This window comes from Mobula birostris, chromosome 7 (genome assembly GCF_030028105.1).
Source record: "Mobula birostris isolate sMobBir1 chromosome 7, sMobBir1.hap1, whole genome shotgun sequence".
NCBI lineage: Eukaryota > Metazoa > Chordata > Chondrichthyes > Myliobatiformes > Myliobatidae > Mobula > Mobula birostris.
In genome coordinates this window covers 26,696,176-26,708,501 of record NC_092376.1, presented here as the reverse complement: position 1 = coordinate 26,708,501, position 12,326 = coordinate 26,696,176, and the positions used below count along the sequence as shown (strand labels likewise).

At 42.2% G+C, this 12,326-nt stretch overlaps 1 protein-coding gene across 3 annotated transcripts in view; it reads left to right on the top strand.

Annotated features, from left to right (window-relative positions):
• The window catches only part of LOC140200061 (CRACD-like protein), a 202,602-nt gene that overhangs the window by 49,360 nt on the left and 140,916 nt on the right, over window positions 1-12,326 (top strand). For 2 of the 3 annotated variants that reach the window (XM_072262769.1, XM_072262766.1), the window contains exon 2: window positions 7,357-7,446. The exons of the other annotated variant lie outside the window; for it this stretch is intronic. The gene's annotated coding sequence lies outside the window, so the exon portion shown is untranslated. The remainder of the gene's footprint in view (window positions 1-7,356; window positions 7,447-12,326) is intronic. 3 annotated transcript variants of the gene reach the window in all.

Sequence of the window (12,326 nt, the reverse complement as noted above, 5' to 3'; positions counted from 1 at the left end):
TCAGTTAGTCCTGACGAAGGGTCTCGGCCTGAAACGTCGACTGTACCTCTTCCTAGGGGTGCTACCTGGCCTGCTGCGTTCACCAGCAATTTTGATGTGTGTTGACTGAATGTATTAAAACTGCCGCACATTTGACACCAGAGAAACTCTTATCAGGAACCCAAATACTGGAAGCATAAGAGACTGCAGCTGGTGGAAACTGGAACAGCAACAATCTGCAGGAGGAATTCAACGGGCTGGACAGTGTCTGTGGGGGGGGGGGGTGGAAGGAATTGATGACCAGTCCTGATGGAGGGTTTTGACCCGGACATCAGTCTACTGAGTTTCCCAGCAGATGGTTTGTTGCAGGCTCCAGATATACTGAGCAAGTCGAACATTATCCGTGGAAAGAAAGTTAGAGTCGGTGTTCTAGGTGGCTGATCTCTTATCAGAATTGAGAGAAGATAAAGTCGGTACTCAGTGGGTCAGGCAGCATCTATGAAGGGAAATAGACAGTTGATGCTTGGGGTTGAGACTCTTCATCTGGTCTATCTGTCCATTCATTCAGTCAAGGTGAAGGTTTATGACCTGAATTACTGACTGGGCTTGTTCCTCTCCACAGATACTGTTTGATTTGCAGAGTCCTCCAGCAGTTGGGCTTTTCTTCCACGTTCCAATATCTTCAGTCTCTTGAATCTCCAGAAATATGTTTTAAGTTGCAGAGAATTAGGGAGGGTGGACAGAATAATGGGAATGTCTATGATAGAGACACTGAAATAATGGATCTGCCATGACACTTGCTTATGGATCCTTGGGCGGTGGAGATTTGGAGGATTCTGAGACTGGGAGCTCTGAAGGCAAGTTCTCCAGAAGAAATGAGGACTGTGAGTGTCTAGAAGACAATGACTTCATGTCTGTGGTGGGGTCATTTGGCCATGAGGAAGCTCGCGCTGATTTGAGTGTACTCTATATGACATTGACTGTTGTATTTATTATAAATTACTATTATTGCACATTTAGATGGAGATGCAACACAGAGATTTTTACTCCTCATGTATGTGAAGGATATAAGAAATGAAGTGGATTCAATTCGATTCAATTCACAGGCAGCTGTGCCGGCCAAGTCACTGGGTATCTTTAAGGCAGAGGTTGATAGATTCTTGACTGATCAGGGCATGAAGGAATATGGGGAGAAGGCAGGAGACTGGGGCTGCGAGGGAAATGGATCAGACATGGCGATGTGGCTCCTATGTCTTACAGTCTTCTGGAAGTGAGTCTAGAAGGCATTGAGTCCTTCTGGGAGCAAAGTCTTTCTGTCACCTATGTCACTTGGTTTCACTTTTGATGGCTGAGCATCCTTAGTGATTCAGGTTTGGTCCAGAATTGCCACTTCGCATGCGAGATGGATTTCCGGAGGTTGTACTTTCCGGAGAAGGCAGGGAAGTGGAGAGGACTCCAGAATGAATGTTCTTGACAGCTGAGTGCTTTGCTGCCAATAGAGGGAGTGAAGAAACTGAGGATGCACAAGAGGACAGAGTTGAAGGCGCAGTGTGTTCTGGAACTGGAGGAGGTTGGAAGTAGGGAGGGATGAGGCCATGAAGGACAGGATGAGCATTTGAAATTTGTGATGTAGGTGGCCAGGTAGCAAGAATATGAATGAATGGGGTTCAGAGGAAATGAGTATATAAAGTGAGACTCAGGGCATCAAAGGGTATGGAGTGAAAGTAGGGGAGTGGGATGACCGGATGAAGTGGATCAGCCCATGTTTGAATGGCAGAGCAGACTGGATGGGCTAAATGGCCTACTTCTGCTTCTATATCTTATGGTCTTATGATTGTAGAGATTGGAAGATGCTCTGCCCAGTCAGGGAGCACTGAAATATTCAAGGTTCAAATAAATTTCAAAGTTCAAAATAAATTTATTATCAATGCATGTATATGTCATCATTTACTACCCTGAGATTCATTTTCTTGTTTGCATTCCTGAGGGGAAAAATATGAAATATTTAAATTTCAAAGTATGAGAAGTATGTGTGAGGGTTCTAGTAAAAGATGAACTGAAGCGGGGGCAGTAGACAACGGAGGAAATGAGTGGTCTTTTTATTAGATATTGCATCAGATATTCACCTGCAGATCAAAAATAAAGCTGAGGGTTGACTAAACTCATGGGTACGAGAGTCAAACATAAAAGCTCTGGTCTCCGCAATATTTAATGTGAGGAAACTTCTCATTTAGTAGTGCTCTCAGGATATAATGTGAAAATGAAAGAGTGTGTGTGTGTGTGTGTGTGTGTGTGGGGGGGGGGTGGCATTCAAACAAAGGCAAAAACCTGTTAAATGTAGGTAAAGTATTTAGCAGAATGAAGGTGGCTTCGAGAGAAAGTGCCAATGCAATGTTGTGTTCCATATTTTATGATCCTGTTGAATTGAAATCAAAGTGAAATTTATTATCAGAGTCCATACATGTCACCACATACAACCCTGAGATTCCTTTGCCTGTGGGCACACTCTGCAAGCCTATAGAACAGTAACTGTAAAGAGGATCAATAAACAACAAACTGTGCAGTCACTGGAATATGTAGCATCAGTGCATGAGCACTTCATTTAAATAAATCCTCCGTTTTTGGATAACACTACACAGCATGGACAAGGGTAGGGAATACCCTTAAAAGGGACAAATCTTCTACATCAAACTTTGGAAAAAAATGGTCCTTCGCAGTTTGCCTATCACTGAATTTTGTGGTGGTGTTGTATACGTGACTTCCTTCACTTCAGACATTTATTTTGCAAATTCTACAATGATTTGTTCAGTCAAGCCGATCATCAGACTGTAAAACTATGTTAAGAAGTCAGCGACTCTACTCCTCCTTTAATTTCTGTTTGCATATATTGTGAATGAATTTTTGTTTAGCCTGAAAGAATTTAATCTGGTTTGATGATACAGCGCTTTTTTAAAAAAAAGTGACAAGGAGTTGAAAAAGAAAGATGTATTCAATGCCTAACATGATTTCCAACATCATGTTATTTGGAGAACGGTTAACAGTCAGTCTTATAGTTTGCTTTTGCAGTCGTGTAAAAAGGAAGAGGTTTTGATCATGGTGACATTTACAGGCCTCATCCAGCACATCCTTAAGTTTTGCTGGTTGTTAACACAAACAACACACTTCACTATATGCTGCAACGTATACATGATAAATAAATAAATCTGAAGAGGAAATCATCCTTAAATGGAAACTCTTTTCTGCTATATCATAAGATAAATGAAGTGATGAGAAGATCTAAACCAGGAGAATTGCTGGTAGCCAGAAATGGCATATCACTTGTAGTGGAAAAGTTAAAGGTTATTTATAAGGAAGCTGTAAGAGGGTAAGGTGCGAGTAGTTGTCGCAGGAGATAGATTCAGGGCCGGCAATAACAGACATTGGTAATGGACAGCAACAAACAATCTGCTGGAGGAAGTCACTGAGCCAAGCCGGATCTGTTGGTAGGGGAGTGGGGTGAGGAGATGGGAGGACTTCTAAGTGGAAGACGGGATACGTTAGTAGCACTGCAGGGGCCCAAGAACAGGCAGAGAAGGGGAGATAATAGACCCTGAGCAGGCAGTTAGGATTAGTTACGTTTGGCATCATGGTCGGCATAAGCAGATGGGCCGAAGGGCCTGATGCTGTGTCTGAGTGGTCTCTGTTCTGTGTAGGTGGGCGGTGGAATCTGGGGAGAGTTAGGATGAAGGGAGGATAAAATGGGATCAGTGTAACCTCAGTATAACTGGGTTTTTGTGATGGTGCTCGCAGACTTGGTGGATCTGTGACTTTGTGACACTGACACTGGGCCGACACGTCTGTACTTTACTTTTTTCTCACTCTCCCTTCCCCCTCTCCCCCCTCCACCCCCCACCCCCTCCCTCTGCCCTTTCCACCCTCCACCCCCTCTCTGCCCTCCACTCCCCTGTGTTCATGACAGTGCCAACCTTAGTGTGCTGTCAATGTTTCATGTCTAAATCCTGAAGACCACAGGTGCTGCTCCAGCAATTTGCTTGTTGCACCAGATTCCACCAGACTCTTTCAGGTACTGAGATCTGGAGTATAAACTGGCAGAAATCACCACCCACTTTCTCATTCTGACTTCTGTCTCCTTCCTTTCCAGTCCTGATGAAGGGCCTTGGCCCGAAGCATCAGCTGATTATTCCACCCCATAGGTACAGCCTGACCTGCTGAGCTCCTCCAGAATCTAGTGTGTGTGTTACTCTGGATTTGTAGCATCTGCAGAATCTCATGTGTTTATGCTGTCTAGTGTCTCCATTGGTAATGGTGATGGAGGAAGACACAGCAGTGTAAGGAGAGAAATAATGCAAAACTTGGAAGGAACTTCACTGAAAATTCAGGACAGGGATGAAAAAAAAAGTAGAACTGATATACACATAAAAGAGACATTAGGACTTGAGGCTTGGAGAGCTGGTTAAGTTCTGTAATTTGATGTAAGTGATATGTGAACTTTATCAAAAACTCATTTGGCAAATTTAATTGAGTAATAATTGTCTAAATTCCATTCTGAACCCTGGCCTTTTCCCCTCTCTGCTCCCCAGTCCCAGTTTCCTCCACTTGTTCTACAACAGTTGCTATGTGCAAAAGGCAGGCCTGAGGCCTTTTCTACCCAGTGCACTGCTTTGTGTCTCACCACGACAGAACCCTGCCAGCAAGGAATCAGCAGGGGTCACAAAACCTGACCCAAGCCCCAACAAAGCCCAGCCAATGCCTTCCAACCACCTGTGCCATACTGCTTTGAAACAACACCACAGAAAATACACACTCTGCCCCTTGGGCGTGCCCACCAGGGAATATCATCACAGCTAATATAAGCTGGTCTCAACTATTCCCTTGTGTTGCTTACCCATAAAACCTCACATATATATATCCATCGCTCTCTCTTTCTATATAATCTGGCTTTTATCGCCCTCAGGCAGAGAATTCCAAAGATTCAGTATGCTCTGAGAAAATAAATTTCTACACTCCTCAATTTTAAATGACTGGCCCCTAAACTTCTGATGTTCCCTTGTCTGTGATTCCCCGACTGTTGAAAACATCTTAAAAATCTACCCAAAATATCCCCTTTAGGATCTTGTGTCTGAACAGAGTCATCTCTCATTCTTCTAAACTCCAAGGAATACAAGAGCAAGCTGTTTACCCTCTCTTGATAGTGCAACCCTCTCATCTCAAATACTAGCTTGGTCTGTCTCCTCTGGTCTGATTCCAATGCTGCTTTTAATTTTTTTAGGCACTTTATAAGTTCCAGCCCAAGTAAATCAAAGTGAAATCTAAATAATTTAGAACAACATATTAAATAACCTCATCAAATCTAATTTCAGACATGGCAAAACAAAATGGCTCTGTTAATTTTTAAGGAAGTTTTAATTTGTTAAGTATCCAGGCCGGTGTTGGACAGAAAGATGGGTGAAGAGTCTGGCTCTAATTGCTTTGCTGTAAAGATCCTGTTGTGATTTACGATTCTGTCTGTGCTATACTGTGAATTAGGGTATATTTGAATAAATCTTACTGCTTCTAGCTTGGCGCTTCAAAGCCTAAACATATAGCTGAGAAATAAAGGAAGCTTGGAATGAGTGAGTGTATTCATTTGTACATCTCTACAGAGAGCAGAGAGAGTGGTCAGAATTGCTCAGAGGCCAGTGTTGATTGATACGCCTAGAATATACCATATAATTTTCATTGGGGAGAAAAGAAATTATTAACCATGTTTGATATTAGTTAGTCATGGACAGTTTGCGATGTTTAGTAGACACAGTGAATAGGAACCATTCTGAGACTGTCCCCTATAAGACAAGGGAGATTGATTTCTTTGAGTCGAATATGAAAAGGAATTCCCTACCCCCACTCTGGCGGGTGTTGGCCACGTGTGATGATTCTGCACCCGTACTGACTGGGGCTGTTCAGCAGCCGCATATTATTATTGGAGTACAGGGGAGAGAGCTTCATTGTCCTCAGTTGTGCTTTCCCGAACCCAATTATTCTTTAATGGTGGTACTGAGCATCGAAAATGGAAAGTGCTTCATACTGATCAAAGAGCTGTAGGACAGCAGAAGCAAAATCTTTATCTGGAATCAATTTTTGCACCCAAACGATATGTTAAATTGATCTAATGAAACTGTTTTACATTTGCATTAATACAAAATTTCACGTAATATTTTTCAATACCATTTAATTTGAGCCATGTTAATAAATGGATCAGACATTTACTTGCATCAACAGCCCATATTGTTTGCGTAATTTTAAATTGAACAAAGACCCTTAAAACCATCCACAGTTCTTACTAAATGTCTAATTTACATATATATAGTCAATTAAAAAGAAAACACCAGAGACACATGGCCAATAACGGTGCCTTTCATCATATGTGCAATTAATATGGGCAAAACGTTTATGATTTGAATTTTTTAATGACACACTTTTGTAGCTTCTTCCAGGGCTAATTGTTCAATTAAACGACGCCTTGTAGTTTATCGAAATAAAATATTTGGTAGGTTTTCACTCTAGTAAGCAATGCTGAAATTGTTTAAAGCCATCCAGTCCTCCATCCATGTGTACTAATATGCAGCCTGTTATATTTTAAAGTACTCCTTTGTGTTGTTTTGCGGTCACCATTTGAGAGAGGTTCAGTTGGATGGATATCTCCCGCTTTCCTTTATTTTTGCGGTGTAATTGAATGAAAAAATTGCCGTCATCTGTGGAAATGAAGAATAATTGCGATTCCTGAATGAATTTCATTGCCGTAAGATGACAACCTGAAAACACTAATTGAAAATGCTGAACGTGGTTGTCAATGCTACGAACTGGAAGGAAGCAGCTTGTCCGTACGAGAAGTCCTTTGGGAGCTTGAATGATCTGGTGCAATCTGGATTTTCAGAAAAGAGACTAACTAATTAGGCCATGGTAACCAAGAGCTTTATCTGTCCAACGAGAGAACTACTTGTGCTTAGTTGGAACTTTACAGTTGTTGCTGCTGAGGTCTCTTTGCGTTGCATGTCAATGCAAAGAGACAGACAGCACTGCTCTGGCAGTGCCGGGTAGCAGCAAACTTATCTAAGAATTCAGGTTAGAAACGTCCTGTTTCTTAGCAACGCTGGGATAGTAATGGTTTTCCTTCCGACGGGATCATGCAGCAGCAGGAACGGGATCATTTGGCGCGGGGCTTCAGGCGTTGTAAGCTGCACACGCTGTCAGGGGCAGCTTTGTCCCGCTCCGCCGCTGAGGAATCGTGTGAGGAGCTTAACCGCGCACGGGCACTTTTCACGTTGGAGGAACACTGTAGTTGTTACTTTGGAGCGTTATCGAGGGCTGAACGCTGATCCGTACTCTGTTCCTTTTCAGATGGGGAGCATGTGAGGAGGTTTTCAGACCAAAAAGGATCGCGCCTCGCGCGGCATTTGGACCCAATCAAAGTAAACCATTTAGAATCTGGTAAGGGATAAAATGAATATTTATATAATGCACTCGCAGCTAATTTATTTGGCATAGATGTGCTCCATTCAGTGATTTGGAAACATGCCGTTGTTGAACGGTCATGTAGTCCGACAGCTAAAGCTAATCTGTAGTGGCGTTTATACTACAAGTTATTTTTTTTGCTTACTATGGTGGCGAATGTTTCCCATTTCCAAAATGCAAAGGTTTGACAAGTCCAGAGGAACAAAGAAACTAGCAATAATCACATACTATCATTCCATACTACAGTGGCTCTTTCCAGCTTTAATTAAAACTTGTCTGACTACTGGAAGTACTTGACTAACGGAGCACAATACATTGTACTCCTGATTTGTATTAACACATTTCCGTGCTTCATATTGTTACTTTCTCTCTGATCTCTGGAGCTCAAAATTTTGCTCCTGGTTTGTATACATGGGTAAATCGTTGTGAGACTATCAGATGCGTTAAACGGTATTAACATTGTAAACTTTATTCATGAGTGAAACATTTTTTAAAATCGCATAATCAACTCGCTACTAAAAAAAACTCTCGAGTATTTAAATTATGAGATATAGCAAAGCATTTTTAAAATACAAAAGATTCCAGAATGGGATTTCTAAAAAAAACTGGATGTTCTAGAGGAGGTTTATAAGAATGATCCCAGGGATGAATGGTTACCACGTATGGGGAGTGTTTGATGACTGTACTTGCTGGAGTTTGGAAGAATGGGGGTGGGGCGGGGGCGGAATCTCATTCGGACCTATCGAATATTGAAAGGCCTAGATAGAGTGGATGTGGAGAAGATGTTCCCTATAATTGGTGAGTCTAGGACCAGAGGGCATGGCCTCAGAGTAGAAGGTTGTTCCTTTAGAAAAGAGATGAGGAGGAATTTCTTTAACGAGATAGTGGTGAACCTGTAGGTGTGGAATTCATTGCTGCAGGCTGCTGTGGAGACCAAGTCATTGGATGTATTTAAGACAGAGGTTGATAGGTTTTTGATTAGTCAGGGTGTGAAAGATTATGGGAGAAGGCAGGAGAATTGGTTTGAGAAGGAAATAGATCAGCCATGATGAAATGATGGAGCAGACTCGATGGGCTGAATGGCCTAATTGTGCTCCCATCAATCATGGACTAGATAGTCTTGAAACACAGAACCTTTTGGGCTTGGAAAGTGAACATTCTCGCAAGCAAACCACAGCCTACGTGCAGATAATGAGCAAGTCAGAGGAGTTGTTCCTTATAAAGGGTAATAACAATTGGTATGCAAACACGAGGAATTCTGCAGATGCTGGAAATTCGAGCAACTTTGATGTGGATAACAATTGGTATGTTTCTTTGACAGGGCATGGGAAAGTACACAAGAAATATTCCTAGGCAGCAAAAGCAACGTTGCAAAGATTACAATTTTGTGAGAAACTAGAACAAAAAGATAGTTAAAGGACAATAAAAGTTAAGCTAATTTTTAAAAAAACTAAAAGGCAATCTCAATGTCCGAAATGTTCCTCAGGGATTGCATTACTTCATATAAAGGCAAGTGAATCTTCAAGCGTTCACCACTTGGTTCAGGAACAGTTATTATCCTTCAACCATCAGGCTTCTGAACCAGCGTGGATAACTTCACTCTCCTCAATTCTGAACTGATTTTACAGCCTACTTTCAAGCTCTCCACAACTCGCGTTCTCAGAATTATTTAATTTTATTTGCACGTTTGTTGTCTTTTGCACCTTGTTTGTTGGTGTTTGTGTGTAGTTTTTAACTGATTCTGTTGTGCTTCTGTATTTTACTGTGAATGCCTGCAGGGAAATGAATGTCAGGGCTGTGTATGGTGGCATATACGTTGTTTGGTAATAAGTTTATTTTGAACTTTGAGGGAGCCTGTTCTAGAAACTCCATTTGCCCTTTGCAAAGCAAATGTGTCCCCACTCCACACCTCAGCTTGAACCCTTTGAATGGGGAGTGGAGGTATGCAAGATGGAAAGCATGACAGTCCACTCAAGTCATCTTGGAGATGATGCCAACCTGTGATTAGGCAATGCAAAATGAGGTACAGTGGGGGCAGGTAAATACCACCGGGGCACAGAGGTGAAACTGCTCGCTAAGGCTTTGCCAAAAACATAATGTGTATCAGGGAAAATTTACACATTCTTACAGTAAAATTTATGATTATATAATGATGAAATTTGTAATTTTGTGAAGTAAGTAATCATGCAAATTTTTGTTGTACTCTTTTATAAATAGAAGCATAGATCGAATGGACAGATTTTTTTTCTTAGGATGGAAATGACTAATATGAGGGAGCATAATTTTAAGGTGGTTGGAGGAAAGTGTGAGGGGACGGAAATGTCAGAGGGTCAGAGGTAAGTTTTTGTTATGCAAGAGAGTGGTGGGTGCATGGATCACCCTGCCAAGGTGGTGGTAGAGGCAGATACAGTAGGGACATTTAAGAAACTGTTGGATAGGCACATGGATGATAGAAGAATGTAGAACTATGTAGGAGGGAAGGGTGAGATTGATCTTTAGAGTAGGTTAAAAGTTCATGGGCCAAAGGGCCTGTACTGTGCAGTAACGTTCTGTGTTCTAACACATCAAGTATGCTTAATCACGATTTTCAAGTGTCAGTCGAGAGACTTGAGCGTCATAATATGGGCTGTTGCTCAGTAAGCTACAATAGGAATCCTGCACTGTTGGAAGTGCATTCTTTCTCTCATTGAGTCTCTCTGTCTCTGTTTGCTCCCTTCCCTGCTCTTCATCTCCCAGTCGACCTTGCACTTTATTTACCTGCACAACACTTTCTACATAGGTGCTACACGGTATGCTGTGTTCTGCATCCTGTTTTCTTTTGACTGCCTCTATGTATTTGTGTACGGCATGATTAGCTTAAAGAGATTCGCTTTATCTGTCACATGTACAGTGAAACGTATAAGATACATACAGTACATTGAAATGCATCGTTTTACATCAACAACCAACATATTCCGAGGATGAGCTGGAATTAGCCCACGAGTGTCGCCATGCTTCCAGTGCCAGCTTAGTATGCCCACATCTCACTAACCTAACCAGTACATCTTTGAAAGGTGGGAGGAAACCCACACAGTCATGGGTAGAACATGCAGCCTCCTTAAAGATGGCAGCGGGAATTGAACCTGGATCGATGGCACTGTAGAGTACTTTGTGAACTACCACCCACTACATTACCAGTCCGACCACTCCGTGGGCATACTGTGCCTAGGTGGAATACGAACAAGTTTTTTCACTGAAAATTTTCCTCCCACTTTACTCTGGCTTCTGCTCCTTTCCTTTCCAGACCTGATGAAGTGTCTTTGCATGAAACGGCGACTGCTTATTTGCTTCTGACCTGCTGAGTTCCTCCAGCATTCTCTGTGCGTTGTCTTTGTCATTGTTTCTTGGTGTACATGATAATAAAAAAGCTTGCGTTACCAGTGTTCCTCAAATGGGACTAAAAGATCTTTCAAAGGAAACTAGGACAGCCATCCCTGTTTCCTGGGTAGTATTTACTCCACCATCAACAGTCTGTCACTACGTAAATGAAGATTTATTGTCGTTATTCACCATGCTCTTTATTGAAACCTGCTATGTGCTGAATTATGAAAATGTGAAATTTAAAACACAGAAGGACATTCAGTCATGTTCATTCTGGCCAAGAGTAGAGTTTGGGATAGCTCTAGAGTGAGGATTTGTAGTCTCAGTTTATTGCTTTTCCTCTATAAGCAACAGAACCACATCAACAAATTTCAGTTCTATGGCATTATACGTAGTTAAGGAGCTTGAAAAATTAGTTAGAAACTATAGCACACCATGCTTCGTTGCCGGCAAGAGCATGGGATACATATAATTTATTGAGACATGGTGTGGAGTGGGCCCTTCCAGCCCTTCTGGCTGTGCTGCCCAGCAACTCCTAATTTACAATTTACGATGACCAATTAACCTACCAGCCGGTATGTCTTTGGAATGTGGGAGGAAACCGGAGAATCCAGAGGAAACCCACGTGGTCACAGGGAGAACATGCAAACTCGTTATAGGCAGTTGAACCCGGGTTGCTGGTACTATAAAGCATTGTGCTAACCACTACACTACCATGCCGCCTACCTACCATATCCAGGCCTTGTGATTCCTCCACTGTCAGAAATGCTGGATTCATTAATATATCTCCTTATTTTGACCATGAGACCATAAGATATAGGAGCAGAATTAGGCCATTTGGCCCATCAAGTCTGCTGCACCATTTCATCATAGCTGATCACCTTTCCCCGAGCCTCGGTTTCCTCCCTTTTCCCCGTATCCTGTCTTGTCCTAATCAATCAGGAATTTATCAACCTCTGCCTTAAATATACCCAAACACTTGGCCTCCACAGCTGTCTGTGGCAACGAATTCCACAAATTCACCACTCTCTAGCTAAAGAAATTCCTCCTCATCTCTGTTCTAAATGGGCGTCCTTCTATTCTGAAGTTACGTCCTCTGGTCTTGGTTATTGTTTCACATTCTTGCTCCTTATTGTCAATGTCTGTCTCTTCCCTTCCAATGAAACCCAAACAAATTAACCATTCAAACTTTGTATACGTGTTCTACCTCCATAATCAGTGCTGGTTTTTTGGCCTGTCTTCCTCTGCCTTTTGGCATCTGTAGAAGATATTGGGGTTTTCCATGTTTATTTGGGCAGCACTGTAGCCTAGCAGATAGCGTGATGCTATTACGGCTCGGGACGTCAAAGTTCGGAGCTCAATCTCGGCGGCCTCTGTAGGGTGTTTGTACTATGGAGTGCTTGGGTTTCTTCTGGTTGCTCTAGTTTCCTCTCACAGTCCAAATACGTACCAGTTGGTAGGTTAATTGGGCATTGTAAATTGTTCAGTGATCAGGT